Below are 21,540 nucleotides of genomic sequence, written 5' to 3'. Positions count from 1 at the left end.
CTTGTTTTACTAGCTACATAGTAAAACCCTGCTCCCAAACAAAAACATTCATGGGTGGGCAAGGTAGCACATGCTTTTAATGTCAGCATAGTGAGACTCTGTCATTGTGAGAAACAGATTTTGTTTTGTTTTGTTTCATCAAAGGTAGTTAGCCTGCAAGGACTCATATTTTCTAAACTTTAGCCTTTGCATCAATTAACCAATCACATTAGATTGTGAAGTCAAGCTCCCATCAAAGGGATGACATATAATTACCACCTACATCAGGGCTAAACAACAACCCATGTAAGCTGTATGTTGCTATCCAGGTTTGTGTTCTAGCACAGTATTTTTTTTAAAAAAAGAATTGACTTGTTGAGATACTTTCATTTTGTTTATATGCGTTCCTTAGTATGACACTGAGATTCTTTCTTAACATCTCAAAAATAAATTCTGACAAAAATTTGTCTCGGAGGTTACATGCCAGGCAGTGTGGTCTGCATGGATAAGATCTAAATGGAAAGTCATTTCTCACTCTTGGATACTGAAAGTTTGGAAACCAGAGGCTAAGGATATGGCTCAGTGGGTAAAATGCCTGCTGTATAAGAACCTCAGTTTGGATCCCCAGCACCCATATAATAAAAATCTGATATGAATCGGGTCGTGGTTGTGTGGTTGTGCACGCCTTTAATCCTAGCACTTGAGAGGCAGAGACAGGCAGATCTCTGAGTTCGAGGACAGCCTGGTCTACAGAGGACAGCCAGGGCTACACCAACCCTGTCTTGAACCCACTCCTACAACAAAATAAAACAAACAAACAACCCCTAGCACTGAGTCAAAGAAAAGTAGACAAATCTTGGAGGGCTTTCTGGCCAGTCAGCCTCACCAAAATGATAAGCTTTAGGTTTAGTAAGAGACTTGCAATTGAACAAGACAATTGGTGTCAACTTCTTGCCTTCACATATGCACCTATGGATAAGTTCGCACACACACAGAGGGGCAGGTGTTGAGAGGCCCTCTACTTGGAGAAACTCTTGCATCTGTGTACCAGAGATAATACTAGAATGTTCACTGGTGTGTTGTTCACATTAGTGATGACTGAATAACCCAAATGCCAGTCAGAGAGAGTGCATGGGGTGGCTGGACAAAGAGAGAGTACATGGGGTGGCTGGACAAAGGCAATACTGCACAATTACTAAACTTAGTGAAATCTGCTGACATTTAGCAACATGGATGCATCTCTGAAATTACAGTCTACCCACCAACTTTAGGAGAGTGGCACCTCTAAGGAGGAGCAGAAGAGTGGGAGCAAGTGGGGCCTTCACTATAGCAATGTGTTGCTTTTCTAAAAAGAAACCAAGAACACATAACATTATAAGATTTACCAAATGAGCTGGGCAGTGGTGGTGCATGCCTTTAATCCCAGCACTCGGGAGGCAAAGGCAGGTGGATCTCTGTGAGTTCGAGGTCAGCCTGGTCTACAAGAGCTAGTTCCAGGACAGGTTCCAAAGCTACAGCGAAATCCTGTCTCAAAAAAAACCAAAAAGAAAAAAAATTACCAAATGAAGTAGGCATAGTGGTACATACCATTAATCCCAGTACTTGGGAGCTAGAAGCAGGTAAATCTGTGAGTTCGAAGCCAACCTGATCTACACAATGAGTCCCAGGACAGCCAAAGCTACATGGTGAAACCTGTCTTAAAAAAAAAAAAAGATTTATCAAATGTTTGTGAATAATGATGATTTTGTTACTGTTTGTTTTTGCTTTTCTATATATTTGAAAGATTTCATTCTTTCTTTTCTAAGACAGTTTTATGTATCCCAGGCTGTGCCTCAAACTTGCTATGTACCTGAGGATAACCTTGAGTTTCTGACCCTCCTATGTCTACCTCTTGAGTGGATGATAGACATATGACATTACACTCAGTTTTCTGTACGCCTTTGGCTGGGACCCAAGGCTTTGTGCATGCTATACAAGCATTCTACCAACTGACCTACAAGTCACACCCATGATTATATTTTGTTTGATGAACTTGGCAGCTCATTATCTACATAAAAAAGCAAAACATTTTTGTTGGCTATGGTGTTCTATGCCTATAATTCCAGCAATGGGAGACTGAGGTAGGCAGGTTGTCAGTAGTTCAAGTCTAGTCTGGGCTGGATAGTGAATCCCAAGCTAGCCTGGGCTACAGAGTGAGACCTAGTCTCAAAAATCAAAGTGGGACTGGGGGCATATAGGGCAAGGCATTCTTAACTTTATCTTTTTATCAGGAAGCAGTAAGCTCACATTTTACCATAGTCATTCCCTCTGATACCAAAGCCTTGGTCAGAATTTAACGTTTTGTGGAATCTAGACACTCCAAAGACAGTCATTCAGATATTTTCATCACTACCAAGTTCCATGCAAGTAGCTAGTGAAGGTCCAGGGCCATGGAGTCTATGACGCAAACAAAAAGTTGAAGGTGCCTAAGGAACAGCACCCAAGTTTGTCCTTTGACCACATGCGTGAACACATACTAAAAATAATATACTCTTAACTTCCCAGCAGCAAAGATGGTATAGTCCTTGAAGCCCAAAAGGGGGTGTTTTAAAAATAATCATCTGGTAGTGGTCCTTAGCTGACTCTACAGGTGTGGTCATTGAGGGTTTTTTGGTTTTGTTTTTTTGATTAATTAGTTAGTTAATTAATTTTCAAAAATTAATTAATTAATTTAAAAAACCTATCTTTTCTCATTTTACATACCAATCCCAGGCCCACTCCCTTCCCTCCTCCCACACTCCCTACCTTCCCCTCCACTTGATTCCTCATCCACTCCTCAGAGAGAATAAGGCTTCCCATAGGAAGTCAACAAAGTCTAGCACATTGCTTTGAGGCAAGATCAAGACCCTTGCCATTATATCTAGGCTGAGCAAGGTATCCCTCCAAAGAGAATGGGCTCCAAAAAGCCAGTGCAAGCAGTAGGGATAAATCCTGGTCTTACTGCCAGTGGCCCCGCAGTCTGCCCCAGACACACAACTGTTGGCCACATTCAGAGGGCTGATTTCCTTGTTGTCAGGCCAGAATAAGTGAGCTCCTATTAGTTCAGGTAAACTGTTTCAGTGAATATCCCCATCATGGTCTTGACTCCTTTGCTCATATTATCACTCCTTCCTCTCTTCCACTGGACTTTGGGAGCTCAGGCCAGTGTTCCACTGTGGATCTCTTCATCTCCTTCCATCAGTTGCTGGATGAAGGTTCTATGATGACATTCAAGATAGTCCTCAATCTGACTGGGCAAGACCAGTTCAGGCACCCTCTCCACAATTGCTTAGGGTCTTATCTAGGGTCATCCTTGTGGATTCCTAGAAATTTCTCTAGGGCCAGGTTTCTTGCTAGACCCACAATGGCTCCCTCAATCGAGATATCTCTTTCCTTGTTCTCTCTCTCTCTCTTTCTCTCTCTTTCTCTCTGTCTCTTGTCCTTCCCCCATCTCGACCATCCTGTTCCCTCAAGTCTTCCTCCCTACTTCCCATCTCCCCTCCTCCTCCCCTTCTGCCCTTCCTTTTCCCCCCTCCCCATGCTCTCAATTTTCTCAGGAGACCTTGTCTATTTTCCCTTCTCAGGGAGATGCATGTATGTTTCTCTTAGGGTTCTCCTTGTTACTTAGCTTCTCTGGAGTCGTGGACTATAGGCTCATTATCCTTTGCTTTGTGTCTAATATCCACTTATGAGTGAGTACATACCCTGCTCATCTTTCTGGGTCTGGGCTACCTCACTCAGGATGATTTTTTTCTAGTTCCACCTATTTGCATGCAAATTTCAAGATATAATTGTTTTTTGCCACTGAGTAGTACTCCATTGTGTAAACGTATCACATTTTCTTTATCCATTCTTCAGTTGAGGAGCATCTAGGTTGCTTCAGGTTCTGGCTATTATGAATAATGCTGCTATGAACACAGTTGAACAAATGTCTTTATTAGTATGATTGAGCATTCTTTGGGTATATGCCCAAAAATGGTATTGCTGGGTCTTGAAGCAGATTTGTTCCCAATTTTCTGAGGAATCGTCATACTGATTTCCAAAGTGGCTGTATAAGTTTGCACTCCCACCAACAATGGAGACGTGTTCCCCTTACTCCACATCCTCCCCAGCATAAGCTATCATTGGTGTTTTTGATCTTAGTCACTCTGACTGGTGTAAGATGGTATCTCAGAGTTGTTTTGATTTGAATTTCCCTGATGGTTAAGGATGTTGAGCATTTCCTTAAGTGTCTTTCGGCAATTTGAGATTCTTCTGTTGAGAATTCTCTGTTTAGATCTGTACCCCATCTTTTAATTGGATTATTTGGTATTTTGATGTTTAGTTTCTTGAGTTCTTTATATATTTTGGAGATCAGTCCTCTGTCCGATGAGGAGTTGATGAAGATATTTTCCCATGCAGTAGGCTGCCGTTTTGTCTTATTGACTGTCCTTTACTTTACAGAAGCTTCTCAGTTTCAGAGGTCCCATTTATTTATTGTTGCTCTCGGTGTATGTACTACTGGGGTTATATTTAGGAAGTAGTCTCCTGTGCCATGTGCTCAAGGCTACTGCCCACTTTCTCTTCTGTGAGGCTGGATTTATATTGAGGTCTTTGATCCATATGGATTTGAGTTTTGTGCATGGTGATAGATATGGATCTATTTGCATTCTTCTACATGCTGACATCCATTTATGCCAGCACCATTTGTTGAAGATGTTTTCTTTCTTCAATTGTATAATTTTAGCTTCTTTGTCAAAAATCAGGTGTTCATAGGTGTGTGGTTTAATATCTGGGTCTTCTATTCAATTCCATTGGCCCACCTGCCTGCTTTTATGCCAATACCAAGCTGTTTTCATTACTGTAGTTCTACAATAGAGTCTGATGTTATAAGTGGTGAGGTTTAATAGTTGCTTCAAATTTATGATAATAGATTAAAAGAACAGGGGATGAGATAAAGCACATAAAGACCTTTACCTTTTCATGCTGAATCTTCGAGGTCTTTCATATCACACAAGGCACTCGGAGTTCAATGATACTTGCCAAGTTGCATTAGAAAGTTTGCTAGTAGTTTTTTTCAACTCGACTCAAGCCTAGCCCACCTGAGATGAGAGGGCCTCAGATTAGAAAGCATCTCCATCATGTTGGCCTGTAAGTGAGTCTGGGGGGCATTTTCTTACTAATGACTGACGTGGGAGGGCTCGGTCACCGGTACTAACCTGGGCAGGTGGTTCTGAGCTGTGTGAGAATCCAAGCACTCTGGAAGCAGAAACAGGTAGATCTCTGCAAGTTCAAGGCCAGCCTGGTTTACAGAGTGAGTTCCAGGACAGCCAGGGCTACACAGAGAAACCCTGTCTCTAAATAAATAAATAAATAAATAAAACAGAAAGAGAGAGGAAGAGAAAGAGAGGTAGAAGAAAGGAAGCTGAGTAAGTCATGGTGGGGGACAAGCCAGTAAGTAGCACTCTGGAATCAGAGACAGGCAGATCTCTGCGAGTTCAAGGCCAGCAGCACTCTTCCATGGTCTCTGCTTCAGTTCCAGTCTCCAGTTCCTGCCTTGGCTTCTCTTCGTTATTCGCTATAATCTATAAAAACCTTTCCTCCCCAAGTTTCTTTTGGTCATGGTATTTATTATAGCAACAGACAGAAAACTAGTACAGAAGGATAGAGTCAACGTTAGTGTTGTTATTATCCAAAGGTATATGTAAAAAAATATATCTGTTGGTTTTGCTTGACAGAGAGGGAGAGAGAGAGAGAGAGAGAGAGAGAGAGAGAGAGAGAGAGAGAGAGAGAAAGAGAGAGAGAGAGAGAGAGAAGCAGATCTGAAGAATGAGCTAAAAATAAAAGTAAGGGAAATGAGCATGGCCAATAGTGAAACTACAAATTAGGGCTAACACTGTCACGGCTGTGGGACGGTTCATGGCTAGAAGGCTTTCATGTCATTTTATTTCACTTTTTTGTTTTGGTTGTTTAACACAGGTTTCATAACCCAGACTTGCTCCAACTCTTGCTCTTTCTACTTTTGTCCTTAAGAATAAACTGTTTTATTATGTTAATCATGTGTGTGTTAATGTATGTTTGTGTGTGCATGTGTACCACAACACACATGTGTAGGCCAGAGGACACCTGTCACTTCTCTACCATGTGGCACCTGGGAATCAAACTCAGATTGTCGGGCTTGGTGGCAAGTATCTTAACTAGAGATGAGTCATCTCTCCAGATCACCCCACCCCTATTTGTTTGGGGGTTGTTTGGTTTTTGCTTGTTTACTTTTTTGAGACAGGGTCTTCAGATGTAACTCTGGGTGCCCTGGAACTCACTGTGAAGACCAGGCTGGCCTAAAACTCACACAGATCTGGCTGCAGGATTAAAGGTGTGTGCCACCACAGCCAGCCTTTTAATTACATTTAAAACTTGTATATGTGTGGGGGAATGAGTGGGTCCTTATGCCATGATATAGATGGGGAGGTCAGGGGACAACTATGGTAGCCCATTTTCTTCTTTCACCGTACGGGTCTCAGAGATCAAACTCAAGTCATCAGACTTAAAGACAAGCACCTTGACCTGCTGACCCCTTTTAATGGCCCTGTTCTTTGAATAGTTTGAATATTGAACACATTTAAGGGAAAACAGAGCTTTAGAATGTTAGTGAGTACTACCTATGAAACAATTAATGTAGACAAATCATCATACTTAGAGACCATGGTTTATTCTTACAGAACCATAATAGTGCAAAATAGTTGTGTAGTGATGATAAGTCGGGGATTCCAAAGCCCTGGGGAAGTTTAAGCATTTTGGGGGTATTTTAGAAATAAAGATAAACACATCATTAATCCTAGCACTTAGGAGGCAGAGGTAGGTGGATCTCTGAGTTCAAAGGCCAGCCTGGTCTACAGAATAAGTTCTAGGACAGCCGGGGCTACACAGAAAAATCCTGCCATGAAAAACAAAACAAAACAGAACAAAACAAAAAGAAATAAAGAAAAGTTGGGCAGGGGCACAATCCTCTAATCCTAGCTTTGGGGAGGAGGGGGCAGGAGAATCAAGAGGTCAGGGTCAGCCTACACAGGCCAGAAACAGAAACAAAACAAACAAAAACCCAGCAACACATAAAGAATAAGAGGGAAGTTTTCATTTATTCCATTTGATTGCCCAACTTTTCAGCTGAGCAGAATTCTGTTTCAAGGGCATTTTGTTGCAAAACCTTACTGTGTGGTTGTAACAGTTGTTTCTGTTGTAGCCAGAAAGGCCAGTGAAGGGGAAATAAAAGAGAGGGGGAGGGATTGGAGCAAAAACACACTGTCTAATTTGAAGGTCTTCAGCAGAAAACTGATTTTTTAAGATGAACAAAAATCAAAGCAGTCTGAGCTTTTATGTTGGACGAGCCTTGCTTTTACTGAAACTCCTTCAGACTCTACAGTTTCAAATAAAACTGGGAGAAGGGCGAGTAACTGTCCAAATAAATAATTTCATCTTTTTTTGGGGGGTGGATTTCGAGAAAGGGTCTCTCTGTAGCTTTGGAGCTTGTCCTGAAACTAGCTCTGTGGACCAGGCTGGCCTCAAACTCACAGAGATCCGCCTGCCTCTGCCTCCCAAGTGCTGGAATTAAAGGCGTGCGCCACCACCGCCGGGCTTTCATCTTTATACTCTGAAAGTTGTGAAGACTAAGCAAATGACACTTGAGCATCATTTCCATAGCATTGGTAAGGTATGCAGCTTTGTGCAATCTCTTCTGGGTTTGAGAGGGACAGGGAGAAAGAATGGGAGGCAGGAAAGCTATCCAGTAAACCAATTGTCTTATGTCAAGGTTGTTGCTGGTTGATTGAGGAAAAGGAACATCCATGGAATTTCCTTTGCATATGCCTATTTGTGTGGATATATTTAGGCATCTGAATGCTTCTGGTAGTGATGATAATTAGCAGTCACTCTATCTAAATCCGTGAATTGTTATAAGCCATGTACTTAAGAACTGGGACAGCTATTCACAGGATGAATACAAGCAATGCAGCGTAGGAGCTGTGAAGTCCTTCGGACCTCAGACGTTTAAGCTTGATTATAGTCTTAAAGGAGGACACAGGTTGAGATGTAGCTGGAGTTGTGTTTGGACTGCAAGGGAGGATGTTAACAGAAAATCAAAGATTAGTTAGTAATTTTCATGAGTTATTTTCTTTTCTTTTTTTCTTTCTTCTCTTTCTTTCTTTGTTCTCTCTTCCTTACTTCCTTCCTTTATTTGTTTATATTTGATTTTTTGAGACAGGTTTCTCTGTGCAGCCCTGGCTTTTCTGAAACTTACTGTGTAGATCAGGCTGGCCTCGAACTCACAGAGATCTGCCTGCCTCTGCCTTTCAAATTCTGATATTAAAGGCATGCACCCTCAGGCGAGGTTGTGAGCTACTTTCTTGCCAGGCCTTCTGATCAAGTCCAAACCCAAGGCAAAAAATAAAATAAAATCCATTATCTGTTCCCTCTAAGTAATAGACTCGTTAATTTTTAAAACATCATTTGCACGAGTGTTTTGTCTGCCTCTGTGTTTGTGCATCACTTGCATGTGTGGTGCCCAAGGAGGCCAGAAGAGGATGTCGGTTCCCCTGGAACTGACGTAGCGTGGTAATTGTAAGCCACCAAGTGGGTGCTGAGAATCGAACCCCAGGTTTTCTAGAACAGCAGAGCCATCACCTTCCCCCACCATGGAATCTTTCTTTTAAAGACCCTTGTGAGAAGTTTGCTATAGGCAGCTGCATGGTTCTTAGGGGCAAAATAAGGCTCTGTAGCTCTCATCTCAAAGAGTGGAACTAGGAAGGTTCTTCTACGCCCCTGCACAAAACATTCCTGGGAACGACAGCTAGACGTGACCACAGGCGCAGTCCTTCCTCAAAGCGTACATCACCAGCATCTCTCCTGCTCTTCCCAGATCTGTCTCCAGCTGTGTAACATCTGCAACAAATCCGTGATGCCGAGACATCACACTCGCTTAAGCCAAGAATCTTTATTTCACAAGTCAAAGTGGCAGCTGTGACAAAAGCCACGTCTTCTACAAGGCATCCTCCCACAAACCATAGCGCATACAGATCTCTCCAGTCCCCACCACATCCTTGTTTACCCGCATCAGCTTCTGGTCCAGTTTCTTTCTCAGTTTGAGGATAGAGTGGCTGTTACCAATTCTTCCATAAACTTCCTTATAGATGGTTTTTTTTTTTTAATTCTTTTGGGGCCCACCATCCAGCTTGCAGATAAACACACAGAGACTTATTCTTACTTATGAATGCTAGCCTTAACTTGGCTTGTTTCTAGCCAACTTTTCTAATTTAAATTATTCCATTTCTCTTTAACTACGCTTTGCCTCTGAGCTTTTTTATCTTTCTTTATTCTATATATCTTTCTTTTTTCTTACTCCATGGCTACCTGTGTGACTTTGTCATTGTGTGGCTGGGTGACTGTGTGGCTGGGTAACTGGGTGGCTGGCCCTGGTGTCCTCCACTCTTTCTCCTTTTCTTGCTCTCCCTCTCATCTCTAGATTTCTTCTCCTATTTATTCTCTTTGCATGCCAGCTCTGCCTATTTCTCTATCTTGCCTAGCTATTGACTGTTCATCTCTTTATTAGACCAATCAGGTGTTTTAGGCAGGCATAGTAACACAGCTTTACAGAGTTAAACAAATGCAACAGAAAAGAATGCAACAATCTTTGCATCATTAAACCAATATTCCTCGGCATAAATGAACACAACACATCTTAAACTAATATCCCACAATACTTTCTCCATCCCGAGCACCCTGCCTTTTCATTCTGATTTTTGAGAAAGAGTCTCATGTATCCCAAGTTGGCCTTGAACCCATGATGTAGGTAAGACTGGCCTTGAATTGCTGATTCTCCTGTTCCCACCTCTTTAGCGCGGGGATTACAGCTATGTGCCACCATATCCAATATGTGTTGCTTCTAATTCACAGGGTATGAGGAGGAGGAGTTGGGATAGATAAGATCAAGATACATTGTGCACATATGAAATTGTCAAAGAATAAAAAAAAGATATAAAGAAGGAAAAAAGGAAGGAGGAAAGACAGGCAAGGTGGAAGTGGTAGCATATGCCTGTACTCCCAGCATTTAAGAAGTGGAAACAGGCCAGGCAGTGGTGGCGCACGCCTTTAATCCCAGTACTCGGGAGGCAGAGGCAGGCGGATCTCTGTGAGTTCAAGACCAGCCTGGTCTACAAGAGCTAGTTCCAGGACAGGCTCCAAAACCACAGAGAAAACCTGTCTAGAAAAACAAACAAACAAACAAACAAAACAAAAAAAACCAAAACAAAACAAAAAAGAAGTGGAAGCAGGAGTTTGAGACCAGCCTGAACTGCACAGTAAGACCCTACCACTCTGGCTGGAAAGGGAAAAGAAATAAAGTATGGCTTCCTCAGAATTCTATTGTAGTGGTTACAAGAAGACTCAGTGGGTAAAGGGACTGCCGCTAGGCCTGACAACCTGGGTTCAGTTCTCTCTAAAAATTTTCAAATATTATTTATCTCCCAGAAATGACCAGGTCCCTTTACTTCATGGAGGTCTCTCTTGCTGGAACATTCAGTCATACCCCTGCCAGCAAAACCCTTCAACCTCTAAAACCCTCCTTCAGAAAATAGGTGTGTGTTGCATTTCAGAAATTACCTAGTGCTTTTCATTTTCATTAACGAATATAAAATCATTAAGGATGCAGAAACTCTTTTTAAAATTTTATTGTAATACGTGAAATTTCCAAAGAATAAGTAAAAATATTATATTGTACTAATTTACTGTAAATCCCTACGTCCTTGACCCACATCAGCGAATGAATTAAGCAGTGGTAATCGTGTTCAGAAAGTTTAGGTCTTCTAAATGTGTTAACCACTGTCGGGTTTTGTTTTGCTTTCCTAAAGGAGCCTCGTTTCTTAGGCCACAGATGACTTACTAAATTTCAGTGTGAGTGTGTGTGTGTATTCTCACAGTTTTGATTCTGACATGAAATTGGAATGATAAGGGGCACCATGTGGGCCATGCTGATATACTGAAAGTTATCCCCGAGGCACACACGTGGGTGATGATAACCGTAATGTGCTCCCATTACGGGCTTATCTGGCCTTCTGGAACATTTGTAAACACTGTGCATCCTGTTCCACAGTCCCCTCCATTCCTACACACATGTGATCATTTTTTTTTTTTTGTTTTTCACTGTGGAAACTTAGAGGAGGAGTTTTTTAAAATTCTAAAGCAAAATCCTGTCTGCAGTACTTAAGGGTAAATTGTGAGTCTTCTTGTAAATGTCACAAGCCAGTGGCTAACAGTTCAGTAATATGGTTTTCCTGACCGCTCCCTAAAGCCAGCTCAGCCAATCACTGTCTCATGATCCATTAAGTGGGTTTCATCATGTAACAGGGGGCTCTATTTTAGGATAGTTAGGCAAAACTGAGGCCTCAGAATGACCCCAATTTTAGATTCTAGAATTTAAAAAACAAAGCAAAACAAAAAACAAACAAAAATCCCTTTCCCTATACAAATTTCTTTGAGTTCTTTCTTACTTGTCTCTGTGTTGGAGATGCCATCTTTCTAAACAGTTGAGGTTGGTCTTGAACTTTCAATCCTCCTGCATGCTGAGATTACACTCCCTGAGGCATCATGTTGGACTTCCTGGTGTTTGGCCAGTTGGAATGACTTACTTTAGATGACTTGACATATTTTGAGTGTTTCTGTAGATTAAGATTAAAATTGGGTGTAAGGGTGGCTAGCTTGGTTGATAGAACTCTTGCCAAGCATGCTGAAGCCTTAGGTTAGATGCTCAACACTACATAATGTCAATCTTGGTACACATCTATAATCTCAACACTTAGGAGGTGGAAGCTAAAGAATCAGAAGTTCAGGGTCATCCTCTGCTACATAGTCTGAGGCCAAACTGTGCTACATAAAAATATGTTGAGAATGGAGAGAGAGGGAGAGAGAGAGAGAGAGGGAGAGAGAGAGAGAGAGAGAGAGAGAGAGAGAGAGAGAGAGAGAGAGAGAGAGAGAGAGAGAGAGAGAGATTTCCTTTGATTTTCCAAGACAGGGAGCTTATCCTGAAACTCACTCTGTAGACCAGACCAGGCTGGCCTTGAACTCACAGAGCTGCCTGCCTCTGCCTCCTGAGTGTGCTGGGATTAAAGGAGTGCACCACCACTGCCCAGTGAGAGGGCGCGAGAGAACGAGAGTGAGAGCGAGAGAGAGAGAGAGAGAGAGAGAGAGAGAGAGAGAGAGAGAGAGAGAGATTTAATATTAAACAGTTTAATGGAAATTCACTCAATAAATCCACTGTCATCAACACATTTAAATCTTCCCTGTGTAGCACTAGAACAGAGAAGTCGCATGCACTATTATCCTGTATAATATATAATAACTATATAATGCAAATAACTTATTCCCTACATAAAAGGACCAGAGGATGGTGTGGATTTGACCTGAAAAGTGAAGAATTTCCTACATTTGTGACAATGGTTACATAGCACAAAAAGAAGCGGAGATTTAGTGTGCAGTCTGTCCCAGTTATTTTGAGAAATAGGGAAAACCAGTCTGGCTTTGTGGTCCACATTATCTGGTCTGGGCTAGGCTCTTTGGATGCATTCCCTTACATTCTTTCAATACCGCCGCTAAAAAATGTGGCAATGTGTTCCATCTGACTGATGATTTCCATCAAGGAAAAAAAAGTGACAGGGGGCTGAAGAGGTGGCTAAGGAAGAGAAAGGGAGGGAGGAAAAAAGGAGAAAAAAAAAGGAAAGAAAGGAATAAAGTATTTAGTGTGGTTTTCACAAGGGTAAGCAAGCAACCTGTCTTCCAGTGTTGAAGCGAATGTGCTCCTTCGAGTCCCAGGAGACGAGACTCAGATTTTAATTTTATTTCACACAAGTGAGGGAAAATATTACTTAGAACTTTATCTTCATTTTAAAGACCATCAATGGAAAGGACCTGGAATTCAGCTTTTGGAAATGCATCTTGGCCTTATGTTTTTGATTCAGATTATTCTCAGGGTGCTGGCTTGGTTCCAAAAAGCAGGCACCCTGTACAATTCTAGATGAGAGTCTCAGAAGGCAACAACAACCAAAGCCTCAAACTGGCTTTTCTTAATTACACTGCATTTTATACAATAACCCTTGCTAAAATTAGCTCTGGGATGGCAAAATGGCTACATGAAAAGTAGAAAAAAAAAAAGAAATTTCAGGTACTCATGCAAGTTCAGCAACCTCTCTGTTTGCTGTTCTTCATCTGTTTGGTAGATATAACACACACATTGTGTGGCGCGTTAAAATGGAGCCACGTGTGATGGGTGCGTGTGAGTGATGAGGTTTCTTATTTGCTGCTATATATTAGAAATTTGAAAATAATAATAAAAACAATGTTGCCCTTTTCTTTTGAGATGGGCCAGGGCTCTGTGGTAGCCAGACAAGCATCTACCAGCTGAGCTATACCTCAGGCTGGAAGATCACATTAGACAGGTAGCTATAAAGACAAGGATACTGAATTAGGAAATCATGTGGCATGCCCAGGCAGCGTCAGTGGCCCAAAAATAGAGCAAGGGATGAGGAAACTGGGGCCCAGAGTACTTACAGATTACCCAAGCCCACAGCATGAAAGAGTTCAAGAATGGGCGCCGAGCTCCAGGCGGCCTCCTTACTTCATGTCCTTCACTTACTACAACCAAGACAATAGTTTAAGCACTGCTATGCTTTTTTAAAAGTAATCTATTGTATATTGTCCATTAAGTAATTGATTCAACAAACTCTTCCTGGATGCCTGGTTTGATTTGATTATGTAATTTTTTTCAAGTTAGGAACATGTATAAAATACTATGGGGCTAAGACAGATTCTCCTTCCCTTGTTTGGATTTTACTGAATTTTGTTTCAGGATACACACTATAAGTAACAGAATTAAGCCATAAATAAAGGGTCTGAGCATCGCTTTTCTGCAGGATGGAAACAACAGGTCTGAGCAGTCATTGTGCGTGTGGTTTTCCCACAAACGCTCTGTATTTGAGCAAAGATGGAAGAATGAGAGGGGATCTCAAACTTTCATTCTTGAACTAATGTTTAAAAACACGCTTTGGGCCAGTGAGATAGCTCAGTGAGTAAGGCATTGCTGCCAAGCCTGAGGTCCTGGGCTGCACCCTGAGACCCACATGGTAGAAAGAGATAACTGACTCCTGAAAGCTGACCTCTGACCTCCACACACACACACACACACACACAGTCATACCCATCATAAATGCACAAAATACATAAATGCCATAAACTTTTCTAAAAAACATTTCTAACTCTGTAGCACAAGCCTCACTTCCCTTCTGCTTATCAACCACCAAAAAACATTTCCCCTTGGTGCTTGTTATGTTTTAGCGTAACTATGGAAACGGAGTTCTTTCTATCCTAATGACGTGCAGTATTCTGTTTCCATGTAGTCATCTTCTGAGAAACATTTTAAACACTGTGGTCACTAGCAGATCATTGGGTTACTTTTGTATTTCTGCATAAATCTATTGGTATTTCGGTACAACCCATTTTGTAGCATTCATGAGGGGCTAATTCAGCGTCAGTACCACAGGCTCTTGCTGATTTGATCACATTGGTCCTATTTAAAGCTTTGGTAGCAGAAAGAAAAAAGGTAATTATCATTTGAACGGGATAAGATTTATAATCAGATTTACAATTTACATGTATTTATTTATAAACTTATGTTTCTATATATTGTCATGTATATCAAGTTGAGATTTGAGAATTCTGTTCCTGGCATATGGCAGGCTGGGAATTCACACTGTACCTCCCACTGGCAACAACCAAGAAGATTAAATTTAAAAAAATTCTAGGGACTGACTGGAGAGACAGCTCAGCAGTTAGTCCGTTAGAATTTATTTATTTTTATGTGTATGTGTGTGCTTGTTTGAGTTCATGTGCAACGCATGCATCGAGCAGCCTGCAGAGGTCAGAAGGTATTGGGTCCCCTGGAGCTGTGAAGGTGTAGGAATTTGGAAACAGCCATGTGGTTGCTAAGAATTGAGAACCCAAGTCCTCTTCGAGAACAGCAAGCGCTCTTAACCATTGAGCTGTCTCTTCAGCTCCATTAAAAAAAAAAGATAAGACTTTTATTGATTAATTGATGTAGTGTGTGTGTGTACGCTCGCTCATGTGTTTGGATATCCGTGTAAGCCAGAAGAAAATATTGAATCACCTATAGCTGAAGTTATAGGCAGTTGTGAACTGACATAGGTGCTGAGATCCAAACTCAAGCCCTCCACAAAAGCAGCAAACACTCTTAGCTGCTGAGTCATCTCTCCAGGCTCCTTAATTCTTTTGTAAATTAAATTAATTCCTTGATAATCTCATACATATATGTAGCGCGTACTGATTACACTCACCCTCTAGCTTCTCTTGCGCCCCTCTCATCCCATCAACCTGCCTTCCTCAACCCCCCTCCTGTTTTCATGTTATATTATGCTCTTTCGTGTATATATCTGTGTGACCTCGTTTCTTTGCTGGACTGGAAGTGCAAGCACGAAGAAGCCATGCATGCCCGCTTATTTTTGTAGTCCTCCATAATACCTGGCAAAACACACGAAAGCCTATTTGTGCTCGGCAAACGTCTGCTGAATCTGAAAATAGGGCCTAGGAACGCTTTTCTTGCAGATGACAGAAGGCTTCTTAGATGATAGCTTGGGGCCATTTCCAGTTTTTACACCAACAATTGTGGAGCACTGGTAGGGAATGCTGGGTATAAGTACGTAGGGGAAATGACTCGAGCTATTTATCCATTAACGAGAGAAAAAAATAATACCTGGAGAGAGCAGAGCCCATTTAGAAGCAGAGACGAAGAGGAAGACTGATGATGCAAGAGCAGAAAGGGCAGGCCAGAGCAGACATGTTGTTGAGTCTAGTGATAGGGAGCGGGCTCTTTTCTTAACTGCCTTTTATAAAAGACCACACCTCACTGCGTACAGCCGGCACATTTTGAACCTGGTTTCGACAGATTCCCTGAGGACATGAGCCAGAAGGTGAGCTGCCATTTTAGAACACAGTTAATCGTCTCCCAGGACATAATGTTGAGTAAAAGAAGACAGATTGCCGGCCACTGCATACTGCCCGGGGCTGATGACACGAAGTTCAAAACCAAGGAAAACTAATCTGTGGATAGAAGTTAAAATGGAGTTACCGCTGGAAGGTGCTGATTCACAACGGGGACAAAGGAGCTCCAGCGGCCTGGGTAATATTCAGTATTTAGGTCTGAATGGTGGTTACCTGGTATAGACTGGAGATTTGTGTACTTTCAGCGCACAAAAGTTATATCTCAATTGTTCTTTTAAAAAGTAAAAATGGCAGTAGTCGGGGGATTGCTCAGTTGGTAAAGTGTTTGCCTTACCAACAAGAGGATTTGAGTTTGAGCTCCCAGCCTAGCATAGTGGTGTGTGCTTATAATCCCAGCATTGGAGAGGCTGGGATGGGTGGGTTTCTGGGGCTGGTTTGCTATCTAACCTAGCCTACTTGGTGAGTTTCAGGACAGGTGTGAGTAGAGACAAAAAAATCTACTCCTGTGTCCATCCACATGCACATACACAATCATTGCGCACACACACACACACAGAGTAGAGGAGGAAAAGGAAGAAGAGGAGGAAACAGAAGCAGCTGGCATGGTGGCACACACCTGTAATCCTATCATTTGAGAAGTGGAGACAGAATCATAGGTTTGAGACTTGCCTTTGATATATAGTCTGGACTAGGGTGGGAGGTTGGCACATGACTTTAATCCCAGCCCTTGGGAGGTAGAGGCAGGCAGATCTCTGCGGATTTGAGGTTGGCCTGGTCTACGTAGCAAGTTTCAGGATGGCCAGGACTATATAGAAAGATACTGTCTCAAAAAAATAAAATAAAATAAACAAACAAAATCTCACTGTGCCATCACTGGTTGACAGGCAGGTAACAAGAAGATCGGATCCACGCAGCATGTTTCCTGTGAAAATCAAACACACATTTTAGAATTCCAGAGCTCTCTCTGGAAACCTGTGACCAGATGGCTCTCATAAATAATGCATCAAAATATGGTGAGGACTAGAAGAATTTATGATATGTGACAGAAAGAAAACAACCAATGATCACAGAGTTGACTCTTTCTGACTTTCATTGCTGTTTTTTGGAAGAGCCTGTATCACCCACTTGAAATGGCCACGCAGTAAGAATGCTGTCAGCACACACGAGGAGGCTACAGAACCTCGAATAACTCTCAGTCATTCTGGACATTTGATGCTCCCTTGGTTAGACGGAAAAATATTTTATCTGGTCGAAGCTACGGATCAAGTGATCTAAAACTGTTTCCAGCTCTTAAATGTTCTGGCTTATGGGAACTGAAGCTACGAAGAACAATTGTGGTTAGAGAGCTCAAATTATTGGAGTTGGGTGGGGAAATAAGCTACTCTTACAACCTGTAATAAAAGCCAACAAGCAATGTAGGTGGGAATGCCAAAGAGCAAAACGTTCAGGCAGAAAACGTCCTTCAGATATGCTCAGTTTGGGGAAGCCATTTGCTGCTGTTCCCTGGGGATTTCCCTAGCTCCCAACAAGAACTTCACCTAGCTAAGCATAGGAAGGGAGGGAGGGAGACAAAGAAGGAGGGAAGGAGGGAAGACAAAGAAGAGAATGGAGGGTTAGGATGGAGTTCGGTTGGGAGAATGCTTGCCTAGCATGCAAAAAGCCTGGGTTCTAACCTAGCACCCCATAAACCTAGAAATTTAGTGCATGCCTATTATCCCAGCACTCAGGAGGAAAAGGCAGGAAAATCAGGAGTTCAAGGCCACCCTTGGCTGCATAGTGAGTTTGAGGCCAGCCTGGAGTACAGAATATCCTGTTTCAAAAAGCAGAGAGAAGAAAGGAGCTGAAGAGATAGTTCAGCAGTTGAGAGTATGTGCTGCTCTTCCAGAGGACCTGAGGACAATTCCCAGCACCCACATCAGGTGCTCATGGCTGCCTTATGTCTCCTCCCACACGCACACGCACATAATCAAAAATAATAAACATTTTTTCAAAGCGGAGAGGTTGGTGAGATTGCTTAGGGGGCAAACTGCCAAGGCTGAGGACCGGGGGCCACATGGTAGGAGAGAACTGATTCCTGGGAGATGTCCTCTGATCTCCACACATGCTCTGTAGCATGAACACTCATACACTCACATACACACAAAATGCATGCATGTATACACGTACATGCATATACATGCACCTAATCAATTAATTAACATAAAGTACAAAGGCAAAATGAGGGAAGGAAAAAATAAGGGATCAGTTTTCCTCTTCAGCCTTTCCTTTATGTGTTCACATTTATGGAGAATAAGTCCATTCCAAGAAGGAAAAGAGGCCAGGCAGTGGTGGCCCACACCCTCAATCCCAGAATTCGGGAGACAGAGGCAGTTGGATCCCTGTGAGTTTGAGGAGTTTGAGGCCAGCCTGGTCTACAGGGCAAGTTCCAGGACAGGCTCCACAAGTTACAGAGAAACCCTGTCTTGAAAAACAAACAAACAAAAAAGGCAAAAGGATGGATCTAGAAAACATCATATTGAGTGAGGTAGCCCAGACCCAGAAAGACAAATATAATATGTACTCACTCATAAAGCAAAGAAAAACCAGCCTACAATTAATTCGCAATCCTAGAGAACCCAGACAACAATGAGGACCCTAAGAGAGTCACACATGGATCTAATCTACATGGGAAGTAGAAAAAAGAGGAAATTGGGAGGATGGGGATCATGGGGTAAAGAAGGGGGAGGGGGAGGAAGGAAAGGGCACGGAGAAAACATATATAGCTCAATAAAAACAATTAAAAACAAAGAAAAACGAGAGAGAGAGAGAGAGAGAGAGAGAGAGAGAGAGAGAGAGAGAGAGAGAGAGAGAGAGAGAGAGAGATTTTTGTACACTATGTGAGTGGTGAAGGAGCTCTAGTTTAGTTCAAATCAAGGTAGAAGTTCAACTAGCCAGAATCATCCCTGCTTTCTTCAACAATCAGGGAGAATCGTTTCCATTTTTTTCATTTTTTTCTAATGTCACGGGACTGGGAAGAGAGAGTAGAGTTCAAAAGCCAGTCTTCCGCCGTCCATCAGGCTTATCCTCACTGTACCATGCTGCCCCTGGTGGTTTCTCGTGAAATAGCCTGAGGTCTGTGGAAGAGGCAGGAAGGACCTTCCCTGGCCTTTTGTTTTAAAAGCAATTACAGAAGTAGAAAGCTAATGGAAACCGGAGTCACACTTCTAAGTGGCTGTGTGATCTCGGAAGATCATTTTACTTCTCTGAACCTCAGTTTCCTCAACTGAAATAGCGCCTCCCTCTGTCTCTTGACGCACAGATCAATTGGAGGAACTAAGGGCCAAGCAACCGTGGCGCAAGCCTGTAACTTCACTGCCTGAGTGGCCCAGATGGGGGTGGGAGGGGGTAAGTGGGGTGGGGGAGAGAGAGAGAGAGAGAGAGAGAGAGAGAGAGAGAGAGAGAGAGAGAGAGAGAGAGAGAGAAGATGGAGAAATGATTGAGGAGGACACCCAATGTTAACCTCTGACCTTTACATGTGTACACATGGGGCATGGGCATCTGCACACACAGGCACACACGCATACCACACACATACAAAAATAAGTAAAGATAAGCTTAGGCAGTAGTGGCACAGGCCTTTTTGAGGTCAGCCTGGTCTATAGAGAGAGTTCCAGGTAAGGCTCGAAAGCTAAAGAGAAACCCTGTCTCAAAAAACAAAAACAAACAAAAAGTAAAAGAAAACAGAAGGGCAGCAAGATGGCTCAGTGGATAAAAGCTCTAGCCATGGAAACCTGACAACCTGGGTTTGATCTCTAGAGCCCACGTGAAAAAGCTGGATGCAGTCGTGTGCAAGCCTGTAGTGAGAGGGGAAGGAGAGAGCAGAGTCACTCAAGAGCTTCCAGCCGGCTCGTCTGGGCTATACAGCGCAGCAGTAGAAGCTAGAAATACCCTGCCTCAAAAGGTGGAAGTGGAGAACTGGCTCCCTGAAAGTAGTCCCCTGCCCTCCACACACACTGTGGCATGCTTGTGCCTGCATATACACTCATACACACAACAATAATAATAAATTCAAATATATATGTGTGAGTGTATATATACTTGTGTTTTTGAGATAGGGTTTCTCTATGAAGCCCTGGCTGTCGTAGAACTTACTCTGTAGGTCAGGCTGGCCTCGAACTCACAGAGATCTGCCTGCTTCTGCTTCCTGAATATTGGGATTAAAGGTGTGAACACACAGTAAAATTAATTTTTTAAAAATGAAGAAAGGCAAATACGCTCAGTGAGCTAAGGAATTAGCGAAAACAAAGCAATAACACCTGATCAAAACACTCTGCGTGCATGTATGTTGGCAGCGGAGCAGTGGCTGTCGTCCACATAAAAATTAATGGTCCTCTTCTGGCCTCTGTGGGCATCAGGCACACATGTGGTGCACAAACATTATACAAGCAAACACCCATGTACATAAAAAATTTTAAAAAACTCCACACAAAAATTCTAAAACAGGGGATATTATTTCTATTCAAGAAACAACTTATACACCATAGAAATGCTTTCGATTTTTTAAGATTACAAAGTAAGAGTGAGTCCAACTGCCAAGCATGGTGGCACACAGCTATAATCCCAGCACCGGGGAGGCTGAGGTGAAGTAGGTAAGTTCACATACCGGTCTATATAATGAGTTCCAAGCTAGTCAAGGCTATGTAATAAGGCCTTGTCCAAAAAAAAAAAAATAATAACAATAAAAGGCATCCAGCTAATGCTGAATTGATAATATAACCTGTCATTTAGTAGTGAAAAATATAGTCAAAAATAATAGTCACCTAAAATATGTGGCTATTTGATATTAGGTGGAAATTGAGTGACTTTTATTTCCCTATTTTTGTCAGGATATAAAATGCACAGGGGTTAAGGCTCATCTTTTACGTGACTGGTTTTCAGTTACTTAAATAATTGATGTGTCTTCTATTAATATTTTACATTACCAGGGCTGGCAAGATGGATCAGTGCGAAGGTGCTTGTCGTGCAAGCTTGAAGACCCAAGTTCAGTTCCAGAATCCACATAAAAGGGAGGCAGAAAGAAAGAAGTGATCTCCCAACTCAGGTCGTGGCACAGTGCCCACACACATACATCCTGCAAGCACGCACAAACGCACACACACACTTTACATTGTAGACTGTCCTTCCTCGATAATGGTTTTTATCCCCTTATAAAAAAACATTATGTTTAAAGTGGAAATAAGGAAAACATTGCAAGTTATAAAGGAACAATGCAATCCAATCAAGAGTCTGAATTTGTAGGTATCTCCCATTTTGCATGTGGGGTGCTCATGGAGTTGGGGGTTAATACTGCACAATTTTGTGCCTTTTTCAGTTTGTTTTATTACAAGCACTTTTGTATATTATCAAAGATCTGTTTGTGTATGTGTGTGTACATGGTGTATGCAAGTGTGCACATGCGTGTGGGGTACCCTTGTCCATGAGAACACGATGTGGAAGCCAGAGGCTGATGGCTGGTGTCTTATTCTATCACTT

The sequence above is a fragment of the Chionomys nivalis genome, chromosome 4 (genome assembly GCF_950005125.1).
Source record: "Chionomys nivalis chromosome 4, mChiNiv1.1, whole genome shotgun sequence".
In the NCBI taxonomy this organism is placed as follows: domain Eukaryota; kingdom Metazoa; phylum Chordata; class Mammalia; order Rodentia; family Cricetidae; genus Chionomys; species Chionomys nivalis.
This window is presented reverse-complemented; position numbering follows the sequence as displayed.